This window comes from Pogona vitticeps, chromosome 2 (genome assembly GCF_051106095.1).
Source record: "Pogona vitticeps strain Pit_001003342236 chromosome 2, PviZW2.1, whole genome shotgun sequence".
NCBI lineage: Eukaryota > Metazoa > Chordata > Lepidosauria > Squamata > Agamidae > Pogona > Pogona vitticeps.
Genome location: NC_135784.1, coordinates 263013289 through 263021508, shown reverse-complemented (window position 1 = coordinate 263021508; position 8220 = coordinate 263013289). Strand labels below are relative to the sequence as shown.

Below are 8220 nucleotides of genomic sequence, written 5' to 3'. Positions count from 1 at the left end.
CAGCCTGGAAGAGGTGAAGTTATGCCCTTCAGATGTTTTGTTCTTCAACAGGTCACACAACAATATTACATCATCCATATATATTTATGTAGAACATCTCATTTGCTTATAAAACAATGTCATTATTTGCCTGCAACATCTAGATATCTAAACTTAGGAAGCAACCGCATTGGTGAAAAATGCATGAAATATTATGGGTCTGCGGCTGATTCTCTCTCTTTTTCCTGTTGATCACACAACATGAAGGAGAATGCAAACAAGCCTGATCAATACCACCACCTCCATCCATATCTTTTTCCCCTCTGCTGCCCAGGCTTCTATTTTTTAAAATATTATCTTTTCAGATCTATGAGAGGGAATGCACACACACTAGTAGTGCCAGCTCATACTCAAAGCAAGCAAAACCTCTCTTCCAAGACACTTCTTTTTTACATGTTTTTCTCCATGGGCTGAACTCCTGTTTATTTATACATATTTTACAGTTTAATGGAGCTCTCCCAGTCAGCAAGGGTTTTTTTTTTTTAAGAGATAAGATGAAGAAATGAGTAATTGAGGAAGGAAAACCCTTCTTAAGGCAGTTCCTCTGACCATGCCACCTACAGGCACTTCAGTAGAGTTACCATAATAAGAATTTTCTGTGTGTCTGCTTAAATTGAAGAAAACCTAATCCCTTAGTGCAACTTCAGTTTGAGTTGAGTGAATGCACTTGAATTTGCATTTCCCTTGCTGTGTATTCACACCCTTACTCTAGGAAAACAAGCAAGCTAGTATTTATAGAAATACTTTGAAATACAGAAGATGATCTGAAACCTGGATTTAGCCAACCAAGCTGGCAGTCATAGTTGCCCTATCTCTGGGGTTCAAAGAAAAGATGTTTGCTTTCCAAGAGAGGATCAAGAGAGAAATGTGAGAAAGAAAGGAAGTGACAACAGCAACTCTAAACACATCAACTTGATCAGAGGTCAGCAAAAGTCAGACCTGGTAAAGAAGAGTCTAGGAAATCCAAGCCTTCCCCTTTCTCTTTCTGCTCCACCCCAGGCAAGACATGCATCTTTTATTGCAAGCTGAGTTACACCCAGCCACCTCCAACACTTCTGAAGCAGATTGGAAAGCAGTTAAGATTGAAAGGAAAGCACCTATTGGCACCAAGGTATCTTATTTTATTACAGTATTTAAAGGGAAATCAAACAACTTCCAGAAGAGGAAAAGTTCCCTTGTCATGAGAGGTCCTCCGTGCAATTCAGAATGCTGGAGAAACAACATTATTGATTAGACAGAGAGTTTCCACGCATACATGATGTTCCCCTATTCCCAAAATCATCGGTTTTCTACTGTTCATGGATAGAGGAAACTTGCCTCTTCAGATGAAACTCATGAAGAACGATCAAGGCTAATGCACTCCCATTTCTCGTGGATTTAGTCCACCTGCCATCATAATCCAAGAGTGTTAGAATGGTGTGATTAGATCTTGTATGATGCCAGGAGAGCAGTCTTAATCCTTCCCTTCGGTATTTTTCCAATGTAAATTCTCAACCACCTCCCACTTGCTGTTTGATCTGTGAAAGCATGTGAGTTTTTAAAAAGAAAAGTAGACCTCCCAGATGTTTCACATCAGAGTTTGAAGACTAAATTGGACAAAAGATTGTAGGGACATTATTGGACGTCATATGCTTTTAACAGGAGAGAGGAAATGTATGTAGGAGCCAAGGCAAATGCTTGTTGGAATATTCTGGGAGCTGAAATAGAAAAAAAAACAAGCTAAAGTTTTGCCCTCTTCTGTGTTTGTGTCCTATACTTTCTGGATTTTTTTCCCACTTGGCTAGCGTTGTTGCTTTGTCTGTGTTAAGTTGATTTAAGCTCTTAAGAACCCATTCTTTAATCTCAAAGGGGTTCTGGTTGCATCTCTGCCATCATTATCAGTAAACTGATCCCTGATTCATACTAGTGTTTATCGTATTGCACTGTAACAAGGAACGAAACAGTTGAACAGCTCAGCTGCTAGAATGTCACTGAAGTATAAAACATGCCCCCTTTGCTTCAAATGGTCCAGCGAATTCTTTAATCTTGGATAGAAATTCTTGAGGGAGGAGGTTTCAAAAGAGGAAATGCACCTGCTTGCATTCATGGCAAACACAGAGAAGGGAAGCTCGTTCCATTCATTTACAAATGAAGGTGTAAAACCCTGTCTTGATTTCTGTGCTTCCTTTTGCTTCAACACAAAGATTCTAAATAGACACTGGTTTGTTTTGCTTTGTTTCTAAGTGAAATAATAATAATAACCCACAAGGCTCAGGGTGTTTTGAGAAGGGCAGCTGCTAATGATTCCAATCAAAAGATCTTGTGCAGCTTTACCATCTTTTCCTCCTGAGTGTATTTTTCTTTCGAAACCTGGGGGGGGGGGGGTTGGAGAGAGAGAGATAAAAGCTGTGGGAAAACAGAGAAAAGTAACAAATGGAGAGCAGTAATGTCTGGACCCCCCATATAACTCTGTGCATGAAGCAGGGCGATTGCAGGATAAAAGCCTTGTCTGGAAGCAAATTTCTTCCTAAATGCATCAAAAAGAATTTGAGATTAAAAGCTTTCAAATGTAGGAGGAAACTAAATTGACAGATTTGCTGATCCAGGCAGAAGGCATTATTTACCTCTTAAAAGTCTGGGTCTGAATCTTTGTGTAGTCAGTCATATTTTTGGTACTGGATTAAGGTCGCTACCTCTGTTTGCTGACAGACTCCATATCATTCACTCTCCCCTTGAGAGGAGTGGGTATTTAGCAATACTAGTCTGTATAAGTACAAAGTAAGATCACTCTCTCACAAAGGAATAGCCATTAAATGAAGCTTACAATTTGTTGCTATTGTGATATGACATTGTTATTCATAATACTACTGATGCACTAAGCAGAAATGTTTGGTGTAGAGGGAAAAGAACAGAAGCAGGGAGGCAGATGAAAAATGGAACATCAATAGCTGCTACAAATCCAGCTACTAGCAATGGCAAGAATTGGAGCTTGGGGGGGGGGGGGAGAGAAATGGTAGGATGAAGGGGAATGAATGCCCATAGTTAGGGTTGTCACATCATACAGTGGCAGCATTCCCTTGATGCCCATCCATGCAGGGAAAAAAGCAGATTTGATTGAAAGATTCCAGCAAAGGTTGGTATGCTAGGCAGGTGGAGGCATGGAAAAAAACATTGAGAAACAAAGGAAATGACAGGAAACAAAACTAAGACAAGGAGCACATTGTTTCTATAGGCAAAACCAATCCAGAGCCCTAGCTGATGCAATAAAGCACTGCCCAGTATACCATGTTTGCACTTTCTCCCTTTAATGATTACATGGCAAGTAAGTATGATAGGGGTCGCACTATGCTGAGAATACTTCATGCACTGAATATATGGCCAGTCCAAATGTTTGAGAATTTCTTTTGGTTCATTTTTTAATGAAAACTACCAACTTCTTTTAGAAGTTTTTTTTTTTTAATGGTGGATGATAGAAAGCAAAACTGAGCTATTAGCCCAACCCTGGAGATATCAGAGAAGGGTGAGGAAGCAATTGAAGATTTAAGGAGGTGTTTTATATGTACAACGGGACGTGGAGGCGCTGTGGGCTACCGCAGAAGCCTATGCTGCAGGGTCAGAAGACCAGCAGTCGTAAGATCAAATCCACATGATGAAGTGAGCTCCCGTCACTTTGTCCCAGCTCCTCGCCAACCTAGCAGTTCGAAAGCATGTAAATGCAAGTAAATAAATAGGTACCACCTCGGTGGGAAGGTAAAACAGCACTCCCTAGTCATGCTGGCCACGTGGCAATGGAAACTGTCTTCGGACAAGCGCTGGCTCTATGGCTTGAAAAACAGGATGAGCACCGCCCCTTAGAGTCAGACACAACTGGACTAAAAATGTCAAGGGGAACCTTTACCTTTACCTTTATATGTACAAATTGAGAAAGTGAACTATCTCAATGCAGAAGCTCTGAGAAAAAACTGGGAAGATTTTGCAGTGAGATAAAGCAACAAAACCAAGGGCTCCTGCCACACTTTGGTCCTTGAGGCATTTCTATCTTGCCATTGGCTGGCATATCACTGCCATCTCATTGGACACTCAGCATATCAATGTACTGCCTGCTCCAATCCCGCAATGCCCATCTTCACAGAAAAAGAAAAAGCTGTAGTACAAACACTACAAAGGAAATAAACAAAGTGAAGACCAAGGTTAGCCATATACTAGAGGGATGGTGAGCACATCCCAGGGCATAGGATAGAGTGTAAGCATTGAAGGCAGATTAAGGCATTGCTTTTCAGCAGAAAAGGATTAATATGGAACTAGGGCAGGACCAAGACATTTTGTTAATTGAAGCAAAGAGCTACAGCAGTCCAATTAATCAAAAACCTTTTGTTCAACATTTTGTATTAAAAGTTTTTCATGCTTGTTTAACCTCCCAAAAGGTCAGGATGTTTCAATTATGATGGGCCATATCTAACAGTGTTATTTGTTTGATGGCCAACTGGACCCGGAATAACTGACACAAACATCATTTAATTGGGAAAAAAGGCCACAACTTTATTGATCACAGCAGCAGTCATCCTGGGCAAGCACTGGGTTGGATCCACCATATTGGGAGACAGACCACTCTCTCCTTGAGAGACCTATTGGGGTGGCAGTTTCCTCGGGGGCCACACAGACATATGGCACTCCATGGTCCCACCACCACTTACAAGTAAGGGCAAATCTCCCCCCCCCAACAAACTGGGGCAGATCTGGTGTCCAACCCCTGGTTCCTCTGTGGGGATTTCTCCCCCATTTGGACAAACAGGTTCCTGCCTGCTGCCCAACAACCAGTTGGATTCATCCCAATGCCTAAAAATGCCCTCTGAGTTGTGACAATTGGAAACATAAGAAGAAGAACAACAGTGGCTCTAAGTCATCCTGGGTGCCACCAGGAAATTAGTGCAACCATGTAGGGTGGGAGGGTTGGGAAACTTGCACTCCAGCAAACTGAAGCTCCCTGCCTCAGCTCACCCTCTTTTAACCTGTAATGGCAGCCTGGAATGGAAACCCCGACCTTCAGGTCTACTGGCAGGACACCTTGCCCCCTCTCCCTGAGCCAGTCAATCACTGACTGGAAGCAGTGTCAGCGGGCCTAGCATGGGCCTCCCATGCTCCTTCTCACCCGTCACCATGTGGCAGCTGCCATCTTGCCTCCCAGCCACCACAGGAGAGCCCCAGCTGATGCTCCAGCCTCAACACAGGATCAGGTAAGTCTGGGTCCCAACCTTACTGTAGGAGGCCCACAGACCCATGCAACTGAAGTTACTGTTCCATACTTGAAGTACCTAACTAGCCATAATACACATGTGCATACAGTAACAGAAATGGGGGGGGGGGACCTTGAAGGTCATGTAGGCCAACATTTTGCCACAGGAAAATGGTTTTAAAGCATCTTTTGTTTTAGCCAAATAAGTGGGATGATGTTTTTTGAAAGGTGTGGTACAAATAGAGAAATCAGTCTGCAAATTTGATCCCAATGAAGTCCATTAAGAGAACCCACAATACCTGTCAAACTGCTGGAGAGCCCTTGTTAACGTTTAAACTTCTGTAAACTTATTTCATCACAAATGGCATATTTCTACGGGAGCTAACACACTAATCAGGAAGTGGAGCAAATACTAGTGACTTTATCCTGGCCTCTCGTAATCTGTTAAATTTAGTAACCTAAATGGAAGTTGGGACATGCCAGGACAGTAACCCCACACACACACACACACACACACACACAACAATTCTTCTGAAACTAACTATTAGGGATCAAGTAATCTATATATCAGAATTAAATGGACCAGGAAAATAGATGAACAGAGCCTGTATTTTCTTAACTGAACTGAAGCAACAGAACTCTATAAGGTAAAGATAAAGGTTCCCCTTGACATTTTTAGTCCAGTCGTGTCTGACTCTAGGGCACGGTGCTCATCCTGTTTTCAAGACATAGAGCCAGTGCTTGTCTGAAGACAGTTTCCGTTGTCACGTGGCTAGCATGACTAGGAAACGCCATTTTACCTTCCCACCATGGTGGTACCTATTTATCTACTTGTATTTGCATGCTTTCCAACTACTAGGTTGGCGAGGAGCTGGGACAAAGCAATGGGAGCTCACTCTGTCGTGTGGATTCGATCTTACGACTGCTGGTCTTCTGACCCTGCAGCACAGAGGCTTCTGCGGTTTAGCTTGCAGCACCACCATGTCCCATAGTAACATGATTATTGCCACATCACCTGACACTTGCTTTCAACCCTATTCACAGTTCTCTTTGGGGTGGCAAGATATATTGTTAAAATATCTCTGCCTAACTGGTCTTTATTCATCCATAAAATACTTAAATCTCTGGTTTGATTCCGTGCACACAGGAGCAAAGAAACAGTTAGGAACAAGATTTAAATAGTACTGGGCTAGCAATGTCAGGGTAATCCCTCCTGCACTGCAGCATCAAAATAACAGTATAAAGCACTAGACAGAGGGGAAAAGAGGAGGCCTGATCACAGTTAATCCAAGCCACAAAGACTAATGATTCTCCATATTTTTGGTGAATTGTAGCAGGCCATCTTCACATAGAAGTTCCAAGGATGTCATGTCACATTTCTGCTATCTCTTGAGAATCTGACTTCCAAGCATTGTATGGAGCAGAGTCAACTTACCTTGGACATTAGTCTAGAAAGTCTTCCAATAAGTGCAGACTGAAGGATGTCCAATATTCCCAAAGAAGAAAACTAGTATATTCTTGCAGAGATCCATACAGTAGCCAAGGAAATTCTGAAAGGTCGTGATTTTCTTTGGGAGTTTTAGATGGATATCATTCAAAAAGCAATACAGGTAGAAGGATTTCCAGATGTGAACATCCTCTGCAGTTGTTGAATACAATAAGAAAGAGTATATTGGGAAAGATGCCAACACAAGAAAACATAAAAAGAATTTTATGTGCTTTATGCATGTTTTGCCAGGAGTCTTATGCAATGTGGACGGAGTGAAACGCACCAGCCATGGTGTACTATGATCTCTAACTTGCTTTTACACCACATTGCAATGCATATATAAAACTTACACTGGCTGGAATGTACATTCCATTTGCCTTTTTTCACTTTCTTCCACTAATTTAGTACACTTGTATTTTGCCATTCCTCCAACAAACTCAGTAGAAATTATGCAATTTTGTTCTTACTAAAATCCTACAGGATAGGAAAGGCTGAGAGGAGTAATGCTACTCACTATGTAAACAGTCATGCTTCTACCCTCCTAAGTAACTTCATCTGATTTAGCAGAGATTTAAACATAGTTCTTTAGAACTCAAATGTCTACCGAGTCTATCTGCTACATCATACTATCTGTCTGTGCAAAGCAGCTAATGACATATGGACACATGGCTAGGAACACAGTGAAAAATGCACTTCTTAAACACAGCTTAGTATTACATGAAACAAGTCTATGACTAACAGTACAAATAGAAGCAATGACATTATACTGTACCAATCCAGAAAACGAAGAAACTCAACCAGATCACATCAAATCTTAACTTTCATGACACCCCCCCCCATTAAATGTAATGTTCTAGAATCCTTTGAGCCCAAGTGTGGTATACACTAATCAGTAACCCATCACTTAACCTTTGGAGTTTCTTAACTTGCTTGTATTAAACAGGTGAGCAAAGGAACTGCTATTTTTGACAGACAAAACAATGTGAGGGATACTTCAGCACACTTCTTTATCAAGGATAAATCATGTCAAATTCATCCTACTTGTTTAGTGGATTGTGGGAATGCTGTAAATGTGATATGTCTTGAGTTCAGCAAAACATTTTCCAAAGTCCCTCATGACATTTTAGGAAATGACAGTCTTTCTTTTCAAAAATGGCTAAATGTTGGCTTTTAAATAGATGTGGCTAAAGGCCAGGGGGGAAAAAACAACCATGTAAGAAATATTCCTTTATGATTTGATTTATTAATGTCCTCCCTTCTCCTTTTGCAAGGCTCTGTTTTTTTATAAAGCACATGAATGGGCATAATGCCTAGCAATATTTACAACACAACTTCATGCAGCTATGTGGAAGAACTTGTAGGCAGAACAGAAAACATGTGTGAACACTGAAGCAGTTGACTGAATACAAAGCACACTTTGCTTTACCAATTAGGGGCCAAATTACATGCTAGACTCCCCAAATGAGTGTATCGGGGGGGC

General features: G+C 41.4%; 1 long non-coding RNA gene across 1 annotated transcript; it reads right to left on the bottom strand.

The window, feature by feature from the left end:
- Nucleotides 1-741: 741 nt before the first annotated feature.
- On the bottom strand, nucleotides 742-6890 carry LOC140704921 (uncharacterized). Its single transcript, XR_012084414.2, has 2 exons — nucleotides 6687-6890; nucleotides 742-1736 (listed from the first exon to the last, which is right to left on the bottom strand). It is a non-coding gene; the product is annotated as an uncharacterized LOC140704921 (long non-coding RNA).
- Nucleotides 6891-8220: the final 1330 nt, after the last annotated feature.